The following is a 15901-nucleotide window of genomic DNA, read 5'->3' on the forward strand; positions in this document are numbered from 1 at the left end:
GGAACGGCGCCTTGGAGTTTGCCTGCGGCCACACTAAGCCGAAAGCGCCCACTCTCGTCAGATCGCGGAAGCTAAGCGGCTTCAGGCCTGGTTAGTAGCTGCATGGGAGACCGGCTGTGAACCCCAGGTGCTGCAGGCGTTTTTTTGGGTTTGAGGCCCAATGGCTATGAGCACGCGTTTTTTTGGGTTTGAGGCCCAATGGCTATGAGCACGCGTGGGAAGCCTCACCTTCAAGGCGCCGAAACGGCGCCTTGCATTTTGCCTGCAGCCACACTAAGCCGAAAGCGCCTGCTCTCGTCAGATCGCGGAAGCTAAGCGGCTTCAGGCCTGGTTAGTAGCTGCATGGGAGACCGGCTGTGAACCCCAGGTGCTGCAGGTGTTTTTTTTGGGTTTGAGGCCCAATGGCTATGAGCACGCGTGGGAAGCCTCACCTTCAAGGCGCCGAAACGGCGCCTTGGAGTTTGCCTGCGACCACACTAAGCCGAAAGCGCCTGCTCTCGTCAGATCGCGGAAGCTAAGCGGCTTCAGGCCTGGTTAGTAGCTGCATGGGAGACCGGCTGTGAACCCCAGGTGCTGCAGGCGTTTTTTTGGGTTTGAGGCCCAATGGCTATGAGCACGCGTGGGAAGCCTCACCTTCAAGGCGCCGGAACGGCGCCTTGGAGTTTGCCTGCGGCCACACTAAGCCGAAAGCGCCCGCTCTCGTCAGATCGCGGAAGCTAAGCGGCTTCAGGCCTGGTTAGTAGCTGCATGGGAGACCGGCTGTGAACCCCAGGTGCTGCAGGCGTTATTTTGGGTTTGAGGCCCAATGGCTATGAGCACGCGTGGGAAGCCTCACCTTCAAGGCGCCGAAACGGCGCCTTGGAGTTTGCCTGCGGCCACACTAAGCCGAAAGCGCCCGCTCTCGTCAGATCGCGGAAGCTAAGCGGCTTCAGGCCTGGTTAGTAGCTGCATGGGAGACCGGCTGTGAACCCCAGGTGCTGCAGGCGTTTTTTTGGGTTTGAGGCCCAATGGCTATGAGCACGCGTGGGAAGCCTCACCTTCAAGGCGCCGAAACAGCGCCTTGGAGTTTGCCTGCGGCCACACTAAGCCGAAAGCGCCCGCTCTCGTCAGATCGCGGAAGCTAAGCGGCTTCAGGCCTGGTTAGTAGCTGCATGGGAGACCGGCTGTGAACCCCAGGTGCTGCAGGTGTTTTTTTGGGTTTGAGGCCCAATGGCTATGAGCACGCGTGGGAAGCCTCACCTTCAAGGCGCCGGAACGGCGCCTTGGAGTTTGCCTGCGGCCACACTAAGCCGAAAGCGCCCACTCTCGTCAGATCGCGGAAGCTAAGCGGCTTCAGGCCTGGTTAGTAGCTGCATGGGAGACCGGCTGTGAACCCCAGGTGCTGCAGGCGTTTTTTTGGGTTTGAGGCCCAATGGCTATGAGCACGCGTGGGAAGCCTCACCTTCAAGGCGCCGAAACGGCGCCTTGGAGTTTGCCTGCGGCCACACTAAGCCGAAAGCGCCCGCTCTCGTCAGATCGCGGAAGCTAAGCGGCTTCAGGCCTGGTTAGTAGCTGCATGGGAGACCGGCTGTGAACCCCAGGTGCTGCAGGCGTTTTTTTGGGTTTGAGGCCCAATGGCTATGAGCACGCATGGGAAGCCTCACCTTCAAGGCGCCGAAACGGCGCCTTGGAGTTTGCCTGCGGCCACACTAAGCCGAAAGCGCCCGATCTCGTCAGATCGCGGAAGCTAAGCGGCTTCAGGCCTGGTTAGTAGCTGCATGGGAGACCGGCTGTGAACCCCAGGTGCTGCAGGCGTTTTTTTGGGTTTGAGGCCCAATGGCTATGAGCACGCGTGGGAAGCCTCACCTTCAAGGCGCCGAAACGGCGCCTTGGAGTTTGCCTGCGGCCACACTAAGCCGAAAGCGCCCGCTCTCGTCAGATCGCGGAAGCTAAGCGGCTTCAGGCCTGGTTAGTAGCTGCATGGGAGACCGGCTGTGAACCCCAGGTGCTGCAGGCGTTTTTTTGGGTTTGAGGCCCAATGGCTATGAGCACGCGTGGGAAGCCTCACCTTCAAAGCGCCGGAACGGCGCCTTGGAGTTTGCCTGCGGCCACACTAAGCTGAAAGCGCCCGCTCTCGTCAGATCGCGGAAGCTAAGCGGCTTCAGGCCTGGTTAGTAGCTGCATGGGAGACCTGCTGTGAACCCCAGGTGCTGCAGGCATTTTTTTTGGGTTTGAGGCCCAATGGCTATGAACACGCGTGGGAAGCCTCACCTTCAAGGCGCCGAAACGGCGCCTAGGAGTTTGCCTGCGGCCACACTAAGCCGAAAGCGCCCGCTCTCGTCAGATCGCGGAAGCTAAGCGGCTTCAGGCCTGGTTAGTAGCTGCATGGGAGACCGGCTGTGAACCCCAGGTGCTGCAGGCGTTTTTTTGGGTTTGAGGCCCAATGGCTATGAGCACGCGTGGGAAGCCTCACCTTCAAGGCGCCGAAACGGCGCCTTGGAGTTTGCCTGTGGCCACACTAAGCCGAAAGCGCCCGCTCTCGTCAGATCGCGGAAGCTTAGCGGCTTCAGGCCTGGTTAGTAGCTGCATGGGAGACCGGCTGTGAACCCCAGGTGCTGCAGGCGTTTTTTTGGGTTTGAGGCCCAATGGCTATGAGCACGCGTGGGAAGCCTCACCTTCAAGGCGCCGGAACGGCGCCTTGGAGTTTGCCTGCGGCCACACTAAGCCGAAAGCGCCCGCTCTCGTCAGATCGCGGAAGCTAAGCGGCTTCAGGCCTGGTTAGTAGCTGCATGGGAGACCGGCTGTGAACCCCAGGTGCTGCAGGCGTTTTTTTGGGTTTGAGGCCCAATGGCTATGAGCACGCGTGGGAAGCCTCACCTTCAAGGCGCCGAAACGGCGCCTTGGTGTTTGCCTGCGGCCACACTAAGCCGAAAGCGCCCGCTCTCGTCAGATCGCGGAAGCTAAGCGGCTTCAGGCCTGGTTAGTAGCTGCATGGGAGACCGGCTGTGAACCCCAGGTGCTGCAGGCGTTTTTTTGGGTTTGAGGCCCAATGGCTATGAGCACGCGTGGGAAGCCTCACCTTCAAGGCGCCGAAACGGCGCCTTGGAGTTTGCCTGCGGCCACACTAAGCCGAAAGCGCCCGCTCTCGTCAGATCGCGGAAGCTAAGCGGCTTCAGGCCTGGTTAGTAGCTGCATGGGAGACCGGCTGTGAACCCCAGGTGCTGCAGGCGTTTTTTTGGGTTTGAGGCCCAATGGCTATGAGCACGCGTGGGAAGCCTCACCTTCAAGGCGCCGGAACGGCGCCTTGGAGTTTGCCTGCGGCCACACTAAGCCGAAAGCGCCCGCTCTCGTCAGATCGCGGAAGCTACGCGGCTTCAGGCCTGGTTAGTAGCTGCATGGGAGACCGGCTGTGAACCCCAGGTGCTGCAGGCGTTTTTTTGGGTTTGAGGCCCAATGGCTATGAGCACGCGTGGGAAGCCTCACCTTCAAGGCGCCGAAACGGCGCCTTGGAGTTTGCCTGCGGCCACACTAAGCCGAAAGCGCCCGCTCTCGTCAGATCGCGGAAGCTAAGCGGCTTCAGGCCTGGTTAGTAGCTGCATGGGAGACCGGCTGTGAACCCCAGGTGCTGCAGGCGTTTTTTTGGGTTTGAGGCCCAATGGCTATGAGCACGCGTGGGAAGCCTCACCTTCAAGGCGCCGAAACGGCGCCTTGGAGTTTGCCTGCGGCCACACTAAGCCGAAAGCGCCCGCTCTCGTCAGATCGCGGAAGCTAAGCGGCTTCAGGCCTGGTTAGTAGCTGCATGGGAGACCGGCTGTGAACCCCAGGTGCTGCAGGCGTTTTTTTTGGGTTTGAGGCCCAATGGCTATGAGCACGCGTGGGAAGCCTCACCTTCAAGGCGCCGGAACGGCGCCTTGGAGTTTGCCTGCGGCCACACTAAGCCGAAAGCGCCCGCTCTCGTCAGATCGCGGAAGCTAAGTGGCTTCAGGCCTGGTTAGTAGCTGCATGGGAGACCGGCTGTGAACCCCAGGTGCTGCAGGCGTTTTTTTTGGGTTTGAGGCCCAATGGCTATGAGCACGCGTGGGAAGCCTCACCTTCAAGGCGCCGAAACGGCACCTTGGAGTTTGCCTGCGGCCACACTAAGCCGAAAGCGCCCGCTCTCGTCAGATCGCGGAAGCTAAGCGGCTTCAGGCCTGGTTAGTAGCTGCATGCGAGACCGGCTGTGAACCCCAGGTGCTGCAGGCGTTTTTTTTGGGTTTGAGGCCCAATGGCTATGAGCACGCGTGGGAAGCCTCACCTTCAAGGCGCCGAAACGGCGCCTTGGAGTTTGCCTGCGTCCACACTAAGCCGAAAGCGCCCGCTCTCGTCAGATCGCGGAAGCTAAGCGGCTTCAGGCCTGGTTAGTAGCTGCATGGGAGACCGGCTGTGAACCCCAGGTGCTGCAGGTGTTTTTTTGGGTTTGAGGCCCAATGGCTATGAGCACGCGTTGGAAGCCTCACCTTCAAGGCGCCGGAACGGCGCCTTGGAGTTTGCCTGCGGCCACACTAAGCCGAAAGCGCCCGCTCTCGTCAGATCGCGGAAGCTAAGCGGCTTCAGGCCTGGTTAGTAGCTGCATGGGAGACCGGCTGTGAACCCCAGGTGCTGCAGGCGTTTTTTTGGGTTTGAGGCCCAATGGCTATGAGCACGCGTGGGAAGCCTCACCTTCAAGGCGCCGAAACGGCGCCTTGGAGTTTGCCTGCGGCCACACTAAGCCGAAAGCGCCTGCTCTCGTCAGATCGCGGAAGCTAAGCGGCTTCAGGCCTGGTTAGTAGCTGCATGGGAGACCGGCTGTGAACCCCAGGTGCTGCAGGCGTTTTTTTTGGGTTTGAGGCCCAATGGCTATGAGCACGCGTGGGAAGCCTCACCTTCAAGGCGCCGAAACGGCGCCTTGGAGTTTGCCTGCGGCCACACTAAGCCGAAAGCGCCCGCTCTCGTCAGATCGCGGAAGCTAAGCGGCTTCAGGCCTGGTTAGTAGCTGCATGGGAGACCGGCTGTGAACCCCAGGTGCTGCAGGGGTTTTTTTGGGTTTGAGGCCCAATGGCTATGAGCACGCGTGGGAAGCCTCACCTTCAAGGCGCCGGAACGGCGCCTTGGAGTTTGCCTGCGGCCACACTAAGCCGAAAGCGCCCACTCTCGTCAGATCGCGGAAGCTAAGCGGCTTCAGGCCTGGTTAGTAGCTGCATGGGAGACCGGCTGTGAACCCCAGGTGCTGCAGGCGTTTTTTTGGGTTTGAGGCCCAATGGCTATGAGCACGCGTTTTTTTGGGTTTGAGGCCCAATGGCTATGAGCACGCGTGGGAAGCCTCACCTTCAAGGCGCCGAAACGGCGCCTTGGAGTTTGCCTGCAGCCACACTAAGCCGAAAGCGCCTGCTCTCGTCAGATCGCGGAAGCTAAGCGGCTTCAGGCCTGGTTAGTAGCTGCATGGGAGACCGGCTGTGAACCCCAGGTGCTGCAGGCGTTTTTTTGGGTTTGAGGCCCAATGGCTATGAGCACGCGTGGGAAGCCTCACCTTCAAGGCGCCGAAACGGCGCCTTGGAGTTTGCCTGCGACCACACTAAGCCGAAAGCGCCCGCTCTCGTCAGATCGCGGAAGCTAAGCGGCTTCAGGCCTGGTTAGTAGCTGCATGGGAGACCGGCTGTGAACCCCAGGTGCTGCAGGCGTTTTTTTGGGTTTGAGGCCCAATGGCTATGAGCACGCGTGGAAAGCCTCACCTTCAAGGCGCCGGAACGGCGCCTTGGAGTTTGCCTGCGGCCACACTAAGCCGAAAGCGCCCGCTCTCGTCAGATCGCGGAAGCTAAGCGGCTTCAGGCCTGGTTAGTAGCTGCATGGGAGACCGGCTGTGAACCCCAGGTGCTGCAGGCGTTATTTTGGGTTTGAGGCCCAATGGCTATGAGCACGCGTGGGAAGCCTCACCTTCAAGGCGCCGAAACGGCGCCTTGGAGTTTGCCTGCGGCCACACTAAGCCGAAAGCGCCCGCTCTCGTCAGATCGCGGAAGCTAAGCGGCTTCAGGCCTGGTTAGTAGCTGCATGGGAGACCGGCTGTGAACCCCAGGTGCTGCAGGCGTTTTTTTGGGTTTGAGGCCCAATGGCTATGAGCACGCGTGGGAAGCCTCACCTTCAAGGCGCCGAAACAGCGCCTTGGAGGTTGCCTGCGGCCACACTAAGCCGAAAGCGCCCGCTCTCGTCAGATCGCGGAAGCTAAGCGGCTTCAGGCCTGGTTAGTAGCTGCATGGGAGACCGGCTGTGAACCCCAGGTGCTGCAGGTGTTTTTTTGGGTTTGAGGCCCAATGGCTATGAGCACGCGTGGGAAGCCTCACCTTCAAGGCGCCGGAACGGCGCCTTGGAGTTTGCCTGCGGCCACACTAAGCCGAAAGCGCCCACTCTCGTCAGATCGCGGAAGCTAAGCGGCTTCAGGCCTGGTTAGTAGCTGCATGGGAGACCGGCTGTGAACCCCAGGTGCTGCAGGCGTTTTTTTGGGTTTGAGGCCCAATGGCTATGAGCACGCGTTTTTTTGGGTTTGAGGCCCAATGGCTATGAGCACGCGTGGGAAGCCTCACCTTCAAGGCGCCGAAACGGCGCCTTGGAGTTTGCCTGCAGCCACACTAAGCCGAAAGCGCCTGCTCTCGTCAGATCGCGGAAGCTAAGCGGCTTCAGGCCTGGTTAGTAGCTGCATGGGAGACCGGCTGTGAACCCCAGGTGCTGCAGGCGTTTTTTTGGGTTTGAGGCCCAATGGCTATGAGCACGCGTGGGAAGCCTCACCTTCAAGGCGCCGAAACGGCGCCTTGGAGTTTGCCTGCGACCACACTAAGCCGAAAGCGCCCGCTCTCGTCAGATCGCGGAAGCTAAGCGGCTTCAGGCCTGGTTAGTAGCTGCTTGGGAGACCGGCTGTGAACCCCAGGTGCTGCAGGCGTTTTTTTGGGTTTGAGGCCCAATGGCTATGAGCACGCGTGGGAAGCCTCACCTTCAAGGCGCCGAAACGGCACCTTGGAGTTTGCCTGCGGCCACACTAAGCCGAAAGCGCCCGCTCTCGTCAGATCGCGGAAGCTAAGCGGCTTCAGGCCTGGTTAGTAGCTGCATGGGAGACCGGCTGTGAACCCCAGGTGCTGCAGGCGTTTTTTTTGGGTTTGAGGCCCAATGGCTATGAGCACGCGTGGGAAGCCTCACCTTCAAGGCGCCGAAACGGCGCCTTGGAGTTTGCCTGCGGCCACACTAAGCCGAAAGCGCGCGCTCTCGTCAGATCGCGGAAGCTAAGCGGCTTCAGGCCTGGTTAGTAGCTGCATGGGAGACCGGCTGTGAACCCCAGGTGCTGCAGGCGTTTTTTTGGGTTTGAGGCCCAATGGCTATGAGCACGCGTGGGAAGCCTCACCTTCAAGGCGCCGGAACGGCGCCTTGGAGTTTGCCTGCGGCCACACTAAGCCGAAAGCGCCCGCTCTCGTCAGATCGCGGAAGCTAAGCGGCTTCAGGCCTGGTTAGTAGCTGCATGGGAGACCGGCTGTGAACCCCAGGTGCTGCAGGCGTTTTTTTGGGTTTGAGGCCCAATGGCTATGAGCACGCGTGGGAAGCCTCACCTTCAAGGCGCCGAAACGGCGCCTTGGAGTTTGCCTGCGGCCACACTAAGCCGAAAGCGCCCGCTCTCGTCAGATCGCGGAAGCTAAGCGGCTTCAGGCCTGGTTAGTAGCTGCATGGGAGACCGGCTGTGAACCCCAGGTGCTGCAGGCGTTTTTTTGGGTTTGAGGCCCAATGGCTATGAGCACGCGTGGGAAGCCTCACCTTCAAGGCGCCGAAACGGCGCCTTGGAGTTTGCCTGCGGCCACACTAAGCCGAAAGCGCCCGCTCTCGTCAGATCGCGGAAGCTAAGCGGCTTCAGGCCTGGTTAGTAGCTGCATGGGAGACCGGCTGTGAACCCCAGGTGCTGCAGGCGTTTTTTTGGGTTTGAGGCCCAATGGCTATGAGCAAGCGTGGGAAGCCTCACCTTCAAGGCGCCGAAACGGCGCCTTGGAGTTTGCCTGCGGCCACACTAAGCCGAAAGCGCCCGCTCTCGTCAGATCGCGGAAGCTAAGAGGCTTCAGGCCTGGTTAGTAGCTGCATGGGAGACCGGCTGTGAACCCCAGGTGCTGCAGGCGTTTTTTTGGGTTTGAGGCCCAATGGCTATGAGCACGCGTGGGAAGCCTCACCTTCAAGGCGCCGAAACGGCGCCTGGGAGTTTGCCTGCGGCCACACTAAGCCGAAAGCGCCCGCTCTCGTCAGATCGCGGAAGCTAAGCGGCTTCAGGCCTGGTTAGTAGCTGCATGGGAGACCGGCTGTGAACCCCAGGTGCTGCAGGCGTTTTTTTTGGGTTTTAGGCCCAATGGCTATGAGCACGCGTGGGAAGCCTCACCTTCAAGGCGCCGAAACGGCGCCTTGGAGTTTGCCTGCGGCCACACTAAGCCGAAAGCGCCCGCTCTCGTCAGATCGCGGAAGCTAAGCGGCTTCAGGCCTGGTTAGTAGCTGCATGGGAGACCGGCTGTGAACCCCAGGTGCTGCAGGCGTTTTTTTGGGTTTGAGGCCCAATGGCTATGAGCACGCGTGGGAAGCCTCACCTTCAAGGCGCCGAAACGGCGCCTTGGAGTTTGCCTGCGGCCACACTAAGCCGAAAGCGCCCGCTCTCGTCAGATCGCGGAAGCTAAGCGGCTTCAGGCCTGGTTAGTAGCTGCATGGGAGACCGGCTGTGAACCCCAGGTGCTGCAGGCGTTTTTTTGGGTTTGAGGCCCAATGGCTATGAGCACGCGTGGGAAGCCTCACCTTCAAGGCGCCGAAACGGCGCCTTGGAGTTTGCCTGCGGCCACACTAAGCCGAAAGCGCCCGCTCTCGTCAGATCGCGGAAGCTAAGCGGCTTCAGGCCTGGTTAGTAGCTGCATGGGAGACCGGCTGTGAACCCCAGGTGCTGCAGGCGTTTTTTTGGGTTTGAGGCCCAATGGCTATGAGCACGCGTGGGAAGCCTCACCTTCAAGGCGCCGAAACGGCGCCTTGGAGTTTGCCTGCGGCCACACTAAGCCGAAAGCGCCCGCTCTCGTCAGATCGCGGAAGCTAAGCGGCTTCAGGCCTGGTTAGTAGCTGCATGGGAGACCGGCTGTGAACCCCAGGTGCTGCAGGCGTTTTTTGGGGTTTGAGGCCCAATGGCTATGAGCACGCGTGGGAAACCTCACCTTCAAGGCGCCGAAACGGCGCCTTGGAGTTTGCCTGCGGCCACACTAAGCCGAAAGCGCCCGCTCTCGTCAGATCGCGGAAGCTAAGCGGCTTCAGGCCTGGTTAGTAGCTGCATGGGAGACCGGCTGTGAACCCCAGGTGCTGCAGGCGTTTTTTTGGGTTTGAGGCCCAATGGCTATGAGCACGCGTGGGAAGCCTCACCTTCAAGGCGCCGGAACGGCGCCTTGGAGTTTGCCTGCGGCCACACTAAGCCGAAAGCGCCCGCTCTCGTCAGATCGCGGAAGCTAAGCGGCTTCAGGCCTGGTTAGTAGCTGCATGGGAGACCGGCTGCGAACCCCAGGTGCTGCAGGTGTTTTTTTGGGTTTGAGGCCCAATGGCTATGAGCACGCGTGGGAAGCCTCACCTTCAAGGCGCCGAAACGGCGCCTTGGAGTTTGCCTGCGGCCACACTAAGCCGAAAGCGCCCGCTCTCGTCAGATCGCGGAAGCTAAGCGGCTTCAGGCCTGGTTAGTAGCTGCATGGGAGACCGGCTGTGAACCCCAGGTGCTGCAGGCGTTTTTTTTGGGTTTGAGGCCCAATGGCTATGAGCACGCGTGGGAAGCCTCACCTTCAAGGCGCCGAAACGGCGCCTTGGAGTTCGCCTGCGGCCACACTAAGCCGAAAGCGCCCGCTCTCGTCAGATCGCGGAAGCTAAGCGGCTTCAGGCCTGGTTAGTAGCTGCATGGGAGACCGGCTGTGAACCCCAGGTGCTGCAGGCGTTTTTTTGGGTTTGAGGCCCAATGGCTATGAGCACGCGTGGGAAGCCTCACCTTCAAGGCGCCGAAACGGCGCCTTGGAGTTTTCCTGCGGCCACACTAAGCCGAAAGCGCCCGCTCTCGTCAGATCGCGGAAGCTAAGCGGCTTCAGGCCTGGTTAGTAGCTGCATGGGAGACCGGCTGTGAACCCCAGGTGCTGCAGGCGTTTTTTTGGGTTTGAGGCCCAATGGCTATGAGCACGCGTGGGAAGCCTCACCTTCAAGGAGCCGAAACGGCGCCTTGGAGTTTGCCTGCGGCCACACTAAGCCGAAAGCGCCCGCTCTCGTCAGATCGCCGAAGCTAAGCGGCTTCAGGCCTGGTTAATAGCTGCATGGGAGACCGGCTGTGAACCCCAGGTGCTGCAGGCGTTTTTTTGGGTTTGAGGCCCAATGGCTATGAGCACGCGTGGGAAGCCTCACCTTCAAGGCGCCGAAACGGCGCCTTGGAGTTTGCCTGCGGCCACACTAAGCCGAAAGCGCCCGCTCTCGTCAGATCGCGGAAGCTAAGCGGCTTCAGGCCTGGTTAGTAGCTGCATGGGAGACCGGCTGTGAACCCCAGGTGCTGCAGGCGTTTTTTTGGGTTTGAGGCCCAATGGCTATGAGCACGCGTGGGAAGCCTCACCTTCAAGGCGCCGAAACGGCGCCTTGGAGTTTGCCTGCGGCCACACTAAGCCGAAAGCGCCCGCTCTCGTCAGATCGCGGAAGCTAAGCGGCTTCAGGCCTGGTTAGTAGCTGCATGGGAGACCGGCTGTGAACCCCAGGTGCTGCAGGTGTTTTTTTGGGTTTGAGGCCCAATGGCTATGAGCACGCGTGGGAAGCCTCACCTTCAAGGCGCCGAAACGGCGCCTTGGAGTTTGCCTGCGGCCACACTAAGCCGAAAGCGCCCGCTCTCGTCAGATCGCGGAAGCTAAGCGGCTTCAGACCTGGTTAGTAGCTGCATGGGAGACCGGCTGTGAACCCCAGGTGCTGCAGGCGTTTTTTTGGGTTTGAGGCCCAATGGCTATGAGCACGCGTGGGAAGCCTCACCTTCAAGGCGCCGAAACGGCGCCTTGGAGTTTGCCTGCGGCCACACTAAGCCGAAAGCGCCCGCACTCGTCAGATCGCGGAAGCTAAGCGGCTTCAGGCCTGGTTAGTAGCTGCATGGGAGACCGGCTGTGAACCCCAGGTGCTGCAGGCGTTTTTTTGGGTTTGAGGCCCAATGGCTATGAGCACGCGTGGGAAGCCTCACCTTCAAGGAGCCGAAACGGCGCCTTGGAGTTTGCCTGCGGCCACACTAAGCCGAAAGCGCCCGCTGTCGTCAGATCGCGGAAGCTAAGCGGCTTCAGGCCTGGTTAGTAGCTGCATGGGAGACCGGCTGTGAACCCCAGGTGCTGCAGGCGTTTTTTTGGGTTTGAGGCCCAATGGCTATGAGCACGCGTGGGAAGCCTCACCTTCAAGGCGCCGAAACGGCGCCTTGGAGTTTGCCTGCGGCCACACTAAGCCGAAAGCGCCCGCTCTCGTCAGATCGCGGAAGCTAAGCGGCTTCAGGCCTGGTTAGTAGCTGCATGGGAGACCGGCTGTGAACCCCAGGTGCTGCAGGTGTTTTTTTGGGTTTGAGGCCCAATGGCTATGAGCACGCGTGGGAAGCCTCACCTTCAAGGCGCCGAAACGGCGCCTTGGAGTTTGCCTGCGGCCACACTAAGCCGAAAGCGCCCGCTCTCGTCAGATCGCGGAAGCTAAGCGGCTTCAGGCCTGGTTAGTAGCTGCATGGGAGACCGGCTGTGAACCCCAGGTGCTGCAGGCGTTTTTTTGGGTTTGAGGCCCAATGGCTATGAGCACGCGTGGGAAGCCTCACCTTCAAGGCGCCGAAACGGCGCCTTGGAGTTTGCCTGCGGCCACACTAAGCCGAAAGCGCCCGCTCTCGTCAGATCGCGGAAGCTAAGCGGCTTCAGGCCTGGTTAGTAGCTGCATGGGAGACCGGCTGTGAACCCCAGGTGCTGCAGGCGTTTTTTTTGGGTTTGAGGCCCAATGGCTATGAGCACGCGTGGGAAGCCTCACCTTCAAGGCGCCGAAACGGCGCCTTGGAGTTTTCCTGCGGCCACACTAAGCCGAAAGCGCCCGCTGTCGTCAGATCGCGGAAGCTAAGCGGCTTCAGGCCTGGTTAGTAGCTGCATGGGAGACCGGCTGTGAACCCCAGGTGCTGCAGGCGTTTTTTTGGGTTTGAGGCCCAATGGCTATGAGCACGCGTGGGAAGCCTCACCTTCAAGGCGCCGAAACGGCGCCTTGGAGTTTGCCTGCGGCCACACTAAGCCGAAAGCGCCCGCTCTCGTCAGATCGCGGTAGCTAAGCGGCTTCAGGCCTGGTTAGTAGCTGCATGGGAGACCGGCTGTGAACCCCAGGTGCTGCAGGCGTTTTTTTTGGGTTTGAGGCCCAATGGCTATGAGCACGCGTGGGAAGCCTCACCTTCAAGGCGCCGAAACGGCGCCTTGGAGTTTGCCTGCGGCCACACTAAGCCGAAAGCGCCCGCTCTCGTCAGATCGCGGAAGCTAAGCGGCTTCAGGCCTGGTTAGTAGCTGCATGGGAGACCGGCTGTGAACCCCAGGTGCTGCAGGCGTTTTTTTGGGTTTGAGGCCCAATGGCTATGAGCACGCGTGGGAAGCCTCACCTTCAAGGCGCCGAAACGGCGCCTTGGAGTTTCCCTGCGGCCACACTAAGCCGAAAGCGCCCGCTCTCGTCAGATCGCGGGAGCTAAGCGGCTTCAGGCCTGGTTAGTAGCTGCATGGGAGACCGGCTGTGAACCCCAGGTGCTGCAGGCGTTTTTTTGGGTTTGAGGCCCAATGGCTATGAGCACGCGTGGGAAGCCTCACCTTCAAGGCGCCGAAACGGCGCCTTGGAGTTTGCCTGCGGCCACACTAAGCCGAAAGCGCCCGCTCTCATCAGATCGCGGAAGCTAAGCGGCTTCAGGCCTGGTTAGTAGCTGCATGGGAGACCGGCTGTGAACCCCAGGTGCTGCAGGCGTTTTTTTGGGTTTGAGGCCCAATGGCTATGAGCACGCGTGGGAAGCCTCACCTTCAAGGCGCCGAAACGGCGCCTTGGAGTTTGCCTGCGGCCACACTAAGCCGAAAGCGCCCGCTCTCGTCAGATCGCGGAAGCTAAGCGGCTTCAGGCCTGGTTAGTAGCTGCATGGGAGACCGGCTGTGAACCCCAGGTGCTGCAGGCGTTTTTTTGGGTTTGAGGCCCAATGGCTATGAGCACGCGTGGGAAGCCTCACCTTCAAGGCGCCGAAACGGCGCCTTGGAGTTTGCCTGCGGCCACACTAAGCCGAAAGCGCCCGCTCTCGTCAGATCGCGGAAGCTAAGCGGCTTCAGGCCTGGTTAGTAGCTGCATGGCAGACCGGCTGTGAACCCCAGGTGCTGCAGGCGTTTTTTTTGGGTTTGAGGCCCAATGGCTATGAGCACGCGTGGGAAGCCTCACCTTCAAGGCGCCGAAACGGCGCCTTGGAGTTTGCCTGCGGCCACACTAAGCCGAAAGCGCCCGCTCTCGTCAGATCGCGGAAGCTAAGCGGCTTCAGGCCTGGTTAGTAGCTGCATGGGAGACCGGCTGTGAACCCCAGGTGCTGCATGCGTTTTTTTGGGTTTGAGGCCCAATGGCTATGAGCACGCGTGGGAAGCCTCACCTTCAAGGCGCCGAAACGGCGCCTTGGAGTTTGCCTGCGGCCACACTAAGCCGAAAGCGCCCGCTCTCGTCAGATCGCGGAAGCTAAGCGGCTTCAGGCCTGGTTAGTAGCTGCATGGGAGACCGGCTGTGAACCCCAGGTGCTGCAGGTGTTTTTTTGAGTTTGAGGCCCAATGGCTATGAGCACGCGTGGGAAGCCTCACCTTCAAGGCGCCGTTTCGGCGCCTTGGAGTTTGCCTGCGGCCACACTAAGCCGAAAGCGCCCGCTCTCGTCCGATCGCCGAAGCTAAGCGGCTTCAGGCCTGGTTAATAGCTGCATGGGAGACCGGCTGTGAACCCCAGGTGCTGCAGGCGTTTTTTTGGGTTTGAGGCCCAATGGCTATGAGCACGCGTGGGAAGCCTCACCTTCAAGGCGCTGAAACGGCGCCTTGGAGTTTGCCTGCGGCCACACTAAGCCGAAAGCGCCCGCTCTCGTCAGATCGCGGAAGCTAAGCGGCTTCAGGCCTGGTTAGTAGCTGCATGGGAGACCGGCTGTGAACCCCAGGTGCTGCAGGCGTTTTTTTGGGTTTGAGGCCCAATGGCTATGAGCACGCGTGGGAAGCCTCACCTTCAAGGCGCCGAAACGGCGCCTTGGAGTTTGCCTGCGGCCACACTAAGCCGAAAGCGCCCGCTCTCGTCAGATCGCGGAAGCTAAGCGGCTTCAGGCCTGGTTAGTAGCTGCATGGGAGACCGGCTGTGAACCCCAGGTGCTGCAGGTGTTTTTTTGGGTTTGAGGCCCAATGGCTATGAGCACGCGTGGGAAGCCTCACCTTCAAGGCGCCGAAACGGCGCCTTGGAGTTTGCCTGCGGCCACACTAAGCCGAAAGCGCCCGCTCTCGTCAGATCGCGGAAGCTAAGCGGCTTCAGGCCTGGTTAGTAGCTGCATGGGAGACCGGCTGTGAACCCCAGGTGCTGCAGGCGTTTTTTTGGGTTTGAGGCCCAATGGCTATGAGCACGCGTGGGAAGCCTCACCTTCAAGGCGCCGAAACGGCGCCTTGGAGTTTGCCTGCGGCCACACTAAGCCGAAAGCGCCCGCACTCGTCAGATCGCGGAAGCTAAGCGGCTTCAGGCCTGGTTAGTAGCTGCATGGGAGACCGGCTGTGAACCCCAGGTGCTGCAGGCGTTTTTTTGGGTTTGAGGCCCAATGGCTATGAGCATGCGTGGGAAGCCTCACCTTCAAGGCGCCGAAACGGCGCCTTGGAGTTTGCCTGCGGCCACACTAAGCCGAAAGCGCCCGCTCTCGTCAGATCGCGGAAGCTAAGCGGCTTCAGGCCTGGTTAGTAGCTGCATGGGAGACCGGCTGTGAACCCCAGGTGCTGCATGCGTTTTTTTGGGTTTGAGGCCCAATGGCTATGAGCACGCGTGGGAAGCCTCACCTTCAAGGCGCCGAAACGGCGCCTTGGAGTTTGCCTGCGGCCACACTAAGCCGAAAGCGCCCGCTCTCGTCAGATCGCGGAAGCTAAGCGGCTTCAGGCCTGGTTAGTAGCTGCATGGGAGACCGGCTGTGAACCCCAGGTGCTGCAGGTGTTTTTTTGAGTTTGAGGCCCAATGGCTATGAGCACGCGTGGGAAGCCTCACCTTCAAGGCGCCGTTTCGGCGCCTTGGAGTTTGCCTGCGGCCACACTAAGCCGAAAGCGCCCGCTCTCGTCAGATCGCCGAAGCTAAGCGGCTTCAGGCCTGGTTAATAGCTGCATGGGAGACCGGCTGTGAACCCCAGGTGCTGCAGGCGTTTTTTTGGGTTTGAGGCCCAATGGCTATGAGCACGCGTGGGAAGCCTCACCTTCAAGGCGCCGAAACGGCGCCTTGGAGTTTGCCTGCGGCCACACTAAGCCGAAAGCGCCCGCTCTCGTCAGATCGCGGAAGCTAAGCGGCTTCAGGCCTGGTTAGTAGCTGCATGGGAGACCGGCTGTGAACCCCAGGTGCTGCAGGCGTTTTTTTGGGTTTGAGGCCCAATGGCTATGAGCACGCGTGGGAAGCCTCACCTTCAAGGCGCCGAAACGGCGCCTTGGAGTTTGCCTGCGGCCACACTAAGCCGAAAGCGCCCGCTCTCGTCAGATCGCGGAAGCTAAGCGGCTTCAGGCCTGGTTAGTAGCTGCATGGGAGACCGGCTGTGAACCCCAGGTGCTGCAGGTGTTTTTTTGGGTTTGAGGCCCAATGGCTATGAGCACGCGTGGGAAGCCTCACCTTCAAGGCGCCGAAACGGCGCCTTGGAGTT

The 15901-nt window shown here is 60.5% G+C and overlaps 35 non-coding genes and 43 pseudogenes across 35 annotated transcripts; all 78 read left to right on the forward strand.

Moving 5' to 3' along the window:
- The first annotated feature begins 20 nt into the window (after positions 1-20).
- Positions 21-139, forward strand: LOC137548063 (5S ribosomal RNA; annotated as a pseudogene).
- Positions 140-260: 121 nt separating this feature from the next.
- On the forward strand, positions 261-379 carry LOC137547800 (5S ribosomal RNA; annotated as a pseudogene).
- Positions 380-463: 84 nt separating this feature from the next.
- Positions 464-582, forward strand: LOC137548572 (5S ribosomal RNA; annotated as a pseudogene).
- An 83-nt stretch (positions 583-665) lies between these two features.
- Positions 666-784, forward strand: LOC137555856 (5S ribosomal RNA). Its single transcript, XR_011028522.1, has one exon. It is a non-coding gene; the product is annotated as a 5S ribosomal RNA (ribosomal RNA).
- Positions 785-867: 83 nt separating this feature from the next.
- Positions 868-986, forward strand: LOC137555857 (5S ribosomal RNA). The gene has a single exon (XR_011028523.1). It is a non-coding gene; the product is annotated as a 5S ribosomal RNA (ribosomal RNA).
- An 83-nt stretch (positions 987-1069) lies between these two features.
- Positions 1070-1188, forward strand: LOC137557417 (5S ribosomal RNA; annotated as a pseudogene).
- An 83-nt stretch (positions 1189-1271) lies between these two features.
- Positions 1272-1390, forward strand: LOC137548064 (5S ribosomal RNA; annotated as a pseudogene).
- An 83-nt stretch (positions 1391-1473) lies between these two features.
- On the forward strand, positions 1474-1592 carry LOC137555858 (5S ribosomal RNA). The gene has a single exon (XR_011028524.1). It is a non-coding gene; the product is annotated as a 5S ribosomal RNA (ribosomal RNA).
- Positions 1593-1675: 83 nt separating this feature from the next.
- LOC137558746 (5S ribosomal RNA) lies at positions 1676-1794 on the forward strand (annotated as a pseudogene).
- Positions 1795-1877: 83 nt separating this feature from the next.
- Positions 1878-1996, forward strand: LOC137555860 (5S ribosomal RNA). Its single transcript, XR_011028526.1, has one exon. It is a non-coding gene; the product is annotated as a 5S ribosomal RNA (ribosomal RNA).
- An 83-nt stretch (positions 1997-2079) lies between these two features.
- On the forward strand, positions 2080-2198 carry LOC137556582 (5S ribosomal RNA). Its single transcript, XR_011029226.1, has one exon. It is a non-coding gene; the product is annotated as a 5S ribosomal RNA (ribosomal RNA).
- An 84-nt stretch (positions 2199-2282) lies between these two features.
- LOC137555861 (5S ribosomal RNA) lies at positions 2283-2401 on the forward strand. Its single transcript, XR_011028527.1, has one exon. It is a non-coding gene; the product is annotated as a 5S ribosomal RNA (ribosomal RNA).
- Positions 2402-2484: 83 nt separating this feature from the next.
- On the forward strand, positions 2485-2603 carry LOC137548960 (5S ribosomal RNA; annotated as a pseudogene).
- Positions 2604-2686: 83 nt separating this feature from the next.
- Positions 2687-2805, forward strand: LOC137555862 (5S ribosomal RNA). Its single transcript, XR_011028528.1, has one exon. It is a non-coding gene; the product is annotated as a 5S ribosomal RNA (ribosomal RNA).
- An 83-nt stretch (positions 2806-2888) lies between these two features.
- On the forward strand, positions 2889-3007 carry LOC137555863 (5S ribosomal RNA). The gene has a single exon (XR_011028529.1). It is a non-coding gene; the product is annotated as a 5S ribosomal RNA (ribosomal RNA).
- An 83-nt stretch (positions 3008-3090) lies between these two features.
- Positions 3091-3209, forward strand: LOC137555864 (5S ribosomal RNA). Its single transcript, XR_011028530.1, has one exon. It is a non-coding gene; the product is annotated as a 5S ribosomal RNA (ribosomal RNA).
- An 83-nt stretch (positions 3210-3292) lies between these two features.
- On the forward strand, positions 3293-3411 carry LOC137547922 (5S ribosomal RNA; annotated as a pseudogene).
- An 83-nt stretch (positions 3412-3494) lies between these two features.
- Positions 3495-3613, forward strand: LOC137555866 (5S ribosomal RNA). The gene has a single exon (XR_011028532.1). It is a non-coding gene; the product is annotated as a 5S ribosomal RNA (ribosomal RNA).
- An 83-nt stretch (positions 3614-3696) lies between these two features.
- LOC137555867 (5S ribosomal RNA) lies at positions 3697-3815 on the forward strand. The gene has a single exon (XR_011028533.1). It is a non-coding gene; the product is annotated as a 5S ribosomal RNA (ribosomal RNA).
- Positions 3816-3899: 84 nt separating this feature from the next.
- LOC137558078 (5S ribosomal RNA) lies at positions 3900-4018 on the forward strand (annotated as a pseudogene).
- Positions 4019-4102: 84 nt separating this feature from the next.
- Positions 4103-4221, forward strand: LOC137548868 (5S ribosomal RNA; annotated as a pseudogene).
- An 84-nt stretch (positions 4222-4305) lies between these two features.
- Positions 4306-4424, forward strand: LOC137548855 (5S ribosomal RNA; annotated as a pseudogene).
- An 83-nt stretch (positions 4425-4507) lies between these two features.
- Positions 4508-4626, forward strand: LOC137555868 (5S ribosomal RNA). The gene has a single exon (XR_011028534.1). It is a non-coding gene; the product is annotated as a 5S ribosomal RNA (ribosomal RNA).
- An 83-nt stretch (positions 4627-4709) lies between these two features.
- LOC137557814 (5S ribosomal RNA) lies at positions 4710-4828 on the forward strand (annotated as a pseudogene).
- Positions 4829-4912: 84 nt separating this feature from the next.
- Positions 4913-5031, forward strand: LOC137559139 (5S ribosomal RNA; annotated as a pseudogene).
- Positions 5032-5114: 83 nt separating this feature from the next.
- LOC137548065 (5S ribosomal RNA) lies at positions 5115-5233 on the forward strand (annotated as a pseudogene).
- Positions 5234-5354: 121 nt separating this feature from the next.
- Positions 5355-5473, forward strand: LOC137558219 (5S ribosomal RNA; annotated as a pseudogene).
- An 83-nt stretch (positions 5474-5556) lies between these two features.
- LOC137558780 (5S ribosomal RNA) lies at positions 5557-5675 on the forward strand (annotated as a pseudogene).
- Positions 5676-5758: 83 nt separating this feature from the next.
- LOC137555869 (5S ribosomal RNA) lies at positions 5759-5877 on the forward strand. The gene has a single exon (XR_011028535.1). It is a non-coding gene; the product is annotated as a 5S ribosomal RNA (ribosomal RNA).
- Positions 5878-5960: 83 nt separating this feature from the next.
- Positions 5961-6079, forward strand: LOC137555870 (5S ribosomal RNA). The gene has a single exon (XR_011028536.1). It is a non-coding gene; the product is annotated as a 5S ribosomal RNA (ribosomal RNA).
- Positions 6080-6162: 83 nt separating this feature from the next.
- LOC137557418 (5S ribosomal RNA) lies at positions 6163-6281 on the forward strand (annotated as a pseudogene).
- Positions 6282-6364: 83 nt separating this feature from the next.
- Positions 6365-6483, forward strand: LOC137548066 (5S ribosomal RNA; annotated as a pseudogene).
- A 121-nt stretch (positions 6484-6604) lies between these two features.
- LOC137558220 (5S ribosomal RNA) lies at positions 6605-6723 on the forward strand (annotated as a pseudogene).
- An 83-nt stretch (positions 6724-6806) lies between these two features.
- Positions 6807-6925, forward strand: LOC137547982 (5S ribosomal RNA; annotated as a pseudogene).
- Positions 6926-7008: 83 nt separating this feature from the next.
- LOC137555873 (5S ribosomal RNA) lies at positions 7009-7127 on the forward strand. Its single transcript, XR_011028538.1, has one exon. It is a non-coding gene; the product is annotated as a 5S ribosomal RNA (ribosomal RNA).
- Positions 7128-7211: 84 nt separating this feature from the next.
- Positions 7212-7330, forward strand: LOC137558915 (5S ribosomal RNA; annotated as a pseudogene).
- Positions 7331-7413: 83 nt separating this feature from the next.
- LOC137555874 (5S ribosomal RNA) lies at positions 7414-7532 on the forward strand. Its single transcript, XR_011028539.1, has one exon. It is a non-coding gene; the product is annotated as a 5S ribosomal RNA (ribosomal RNA).
- An 83-nt stretch (positions 7533-7615) lies between these two features.
- Positions 7616-7734, forward strand: LOC137555875 (5S ribosomal RNA). The gene has a single exon (XR_011028540.1). It is a non-coding gene; the product is annotated as a 5S ribosomal RNA (ribosomal RNA).
- An 83-nt stretch (positions 7735-7817) lies between these two features.
- Positions 7818-7936, forward strand: LOC137555876 (5S ribosomal RNA). The gene has a single exon (XR_011028541.1). It is a non-coding gene; the product is annotated as a 5S ribosomal RNA (ribosomal RNA).
- An 83-nt stretch (positions 7937-8019) lies between these two features.
- Positions 8020-8138, forward strand: LOC137559460 (5S ribosomal RNA; annotated as a pseudogene).
- Positions 8139-8221: 83 nt separating this feature from the next.
- Positions 8222-8340, forward strand: LOC137555878 (5S ribosomal RNA). Its single transcript, XR_011028542.1, has one exon. It is a non-coding gene; the product is annotated as a 5S ribosomal RNA (ribosomal RNA).
- An 84-nt stretch (positions 8341-8424) lies between these two features.
- LOC137555879 (5S ribosomal RNA) lies at positions 8425-8543 on the forward strand. Its single transcript, XR_011028543.1, has one exon. It is a non-coding gene; the product is annotated as a 5S ribosomal RNA (ribosomal RNA).
- Positions 8544-8626: 83 nt separating this feature from the next.
- Positions 8627-8745, forward strand: LOC137555880 (5S ribosomal RNA). Its single transcript, XR_011028544.1, has one exon. It is a non-coding gene; the product is annotated as a 5S ribosomal RNA (ribosomal RNA).
- Positions 8746-8828: 83 nt separating this feature from the next.
- Positions 8829-8947, forward strand: LOC137555881 (5S ribosomal RNA). The gene has a single exon (XR_011028545.1). It is a non-coding gene; the product is annotated as a 5S ribosomal RNA (ribosomal RNA).
- Positions 8948-9030: 83 nt separating this feature from the next.
- Positions 9031-9149, forward strand: LOC137555882 (5S ribosomal RNA). The gene has a single exon (XR_011028546.1). It is a non-coding gene; the product is annotated as a 5S ribosomal RNA (ribosomal RNA).
- An 83-nt stretch (positions 9150-9232) lies between these two features.
- On the forward strand, positions 9233-9351 carry LOC137555883 (5S ribosomal RNA). Its single transcript, XR_011028548.1, has one exon. It is a non-coding gene; the product is annotated as a 5S ribosomal RNA (ribosomal RNA).
- An 83-nt stretch (positions 9352-9434) lies between these two features.
- On the forward strand, positions 9435-9553 carry LOC137557908 (5S ribosomal RNA; annotated as a pseudogene).
- Positions 9554-9636: 83 nt separating this feature from the next.
- On the forward strand, positions 9637-9755 carry LOC137555885 (5S ribosomal RNA). The gene has a single exon (XR_011028550.1). It is a non-coding gene; the product is annotated as a 5S ribosomal RNA (ribosomal RNA).
- Positions 9756-9839: 84 nt separating this feature from the next.
- On the forward strand, positions 9840-9958 carry LOC137555886 (5S ribosomal RNA). The gene has a single exon (XR_011028551.1). It is a non-coding gene; the product is annotated as a 5S ribosomal RNA (ribosomal RNA).
- Positions 9959-10041: 83 nt separating this feature from the next.
- On the forward strand, positions 10042-10160 carry LOC137557894 (5S ribosomal RNA; annotated as a pseudogene).
- Positions 10161-10243: 83 nt separating this feature from the next.
- Positions 10244-10362, forward strand: LOC137550994 (5S ribosomal RNA; annotated as a pseudogene).
- An 83-nt stretch (positions 10363-10445) lies between these two features.
- Positions 10446-10564, forward strand: LOC137555887 (5S ribosomal RNA). Its single transcript, XR_011028552.1, has one exon. It is a non-coding gene; the product is annotated as a 5S ribosomal RNA (ribosomal RNA).
- An 83-nt stretch (positions 10565-10647) lies between these two features.
- Positions 10648-10766, forward strand: LOC137557419 (5S ribosomal RNA; annotated as a pseudogene).
- An 83-nt stretch (positions 10767-10849) lies between these two features.
- LOC137557650 (5S ribosomal RNA) lies at positions 10850-10968 on the forward strand (annotated as a pseudogene).
- Positions 10969-11051: 83 nt separating this feature from the next.
- On the forward strand, positions 11052-11170 carry LOC137558339 (5S ribosomal RNA; annotated as a pseudogene).
- Positions 11171-11253: 83 nt separating this feature from the next.
- Positions 11254-11372, forward strand: LOC137549428 (5S ribosomal RNA; annotated as a pseudogene).
- An 83-nt stretch (positions 11373-11455) lies between these two features.
- Positions 11456-11574, forward strand: LOC137557420 (5S ribosomal RNA; annotated as a pseudogene).
- Positions 11575-11657: 83 nt separating this feature from the next.
- On the forward strand, positions 11658-11776 carry LOC137555889 (5S ribosomal RNA). The gene has a single exon (XR_011028553.1). It is a non-coding gene; the product is annotated as a 5S ribosomal RNA (ribosomal RNA).
- Positions 11777-11859: 83 nt separating this feature from the next.
- LOC137555890 (5S ribosomal RNA) lies at positions 11860-11978 on the forward strand. The gene has a single exon (XR_011028554.1). It is a non-coding gene; the product is annotated as a 5S ribosomal RNA (ribosomal RNA).
- An 84-nt stretch (positions 11979-12062) lies between these two features.
- On the forward strand, positions 12063-12181 carry LOC137551320 (5S ribosomal RNA; annotated as a pseudogene).
- Positions 12182-12264: 83 nt separating this feature from the next.
- On the forward strand, positions 12265-12383 carry LOC137557198 (5S ribosomal RNA; annotated as a pseudogene).
- Positions 12384-12467: 84 nt separating this feature from the next.
- On the forward strand, positions 12468-12586 carry LOC137555891 (5S ribosomal RNA). Its single transcript, XR_011028555.1, has one exon. It is a non-coding gene; the product is annotated as a 5S ribosomal RNA (ribosomal RNA).
- Positions 12587-12669: 83 nt separating this feature from the next.
- LOC137549107 (5S ribosomal RNA) lies at positions 12670-12788 on the forward strand (annotated as a pseudogene).
- Positions 12789-12871: 83 nt separating this feature from the next.
- LOC137554649 (5S ribosomal RNA) lies at positions 12872-12990 on the forward strand. The gene has a single exon (XR_011027398.1). It is a non-coding gene; the product is annotated as a 5S ribosomal RNA (ribosomal RNA).
- Positions 12991-13073: 83 nt separating this feature from the next.
- LOC137555892 (5S ribosomal RNA) lies at positions 13074-13192 on the forward strand. The gene has a single exon (XR_011028556.1). It is a non-coding gene; the product is annotated as a 5S ribosomal RNA (ribosomal RNA).
- Positions 13193-13275: 83 nt separating this feature from the next.
- LOC137559107 (5S ribosomal RNA) lies at positions 13276-13394 on the forward strand (annotated as a pseudogene).
- An 84-nt stretch (positions 13395-13478) lies between these two features.
- Positions 13479-13597, forward strand: LOC137558458 (5S ribosomal RNA; annotated as a pseudogene).
- An 83-nt stretch (positions 13598-13680) lies between these two features.
- LOC137557421 (5S ribosomal RNA) lies at positions 13681-13799 on the forward strand (annotated as a pseudogene).
- Positions 13800-13882: 83 nt separating this feature from the next.
- Positions 13883-14001, forward strand: LOC137550704 (5S ribosomal RNA; annotated as a pseudogene).
- Positions 14002-14084: 83 nt separating this feature from the next.
- On the forward strand, positions 14085-14203 carry LOC137555893 (5S ribosomal RNA). Its single transcript, XR_011028557.1, has one exon. It is a non-coding gene; the product is annotated as a 5S ribosomal RNA (ribosomal RNA).
- An 83-nt stretch (positions 14204-14286) lies between these two features.
- LOC137557422 (5S ribosomal RNA) lies at positions 14287-14405 on the forward strand (annotated as a pseudogene).
- Positions 14406-14488: 83 nt separating this feature from the next.
- Positions 14489-14607, forward strand: LOC137555894 (5S ribosomal RNA). Its single transcript, XR_011028559.1, has one exon. It is a non-coding gene; the product is annotated as a 5S ribosomal RNA (ribosomal RNA).
- Positions 14608-14690: 83 nt separating this feature from the next.
- On the forward strand, positions 14691-14809 carry LOC137558340 (5S ribosomal RNA; annotated as a pseudogene).
- An 83-nt stretch (positions 14810-14892) lies between these two features.
- Positions 14893-15011, forward strand: LOC137558459 (5S ribosomal RNA; annotated as a pseudogene).
- An 83-nt stretch (positions 15012-15094) lies between these two features.
- Positions 15095-15213, forward strand: LOC137557424 (5S ribosomal RNA; annotated as a pseudogene).
- Positions 15214-15296: 83 nt separating this feature from the next.
- LOC137550996 (5S ribosomal RNA) lies at positions 15297-15415 on the forward strand (annotated as a pseudogene).
- An 83-nt stretch (positions 15416-15498) lies between these two features.
- Positions 15499-15617, forward strand: LOC137555895 (5S ribosomal RNA). The gene has a single exon (XR_011028560.1). It is a non-coding gene; the product is annotated as a 5S ribosomal RNA (ribosomal RNA).
- Positions 15618-15700: 83 nt separating this feature from the next.
- On the forward strand, positions 15701-15819 carry LOC137557425 (5S ribosomal RNA; annotated as a pseudogene).
- Positions 15820-15901: the final 82 nt, after the last annotated feature.

The sequence above is a fragment of the Hyperolius riggenbachi genome, chromosome 2 (genome assembly GCF_040937935.1).
Source record: "Hyperolius riggenbachi isolate aHypRig1 chromosome 2, aHypRig1.pri, whole genome shotgun sequence".
Taxonomy (NCBI): domain Eukaryota; kingdom Metazoa; phylum Chordata; class Amphibia; order Anura; family Hyperoliidae; genus Hyperolius; species Hyperolius riggenbachi.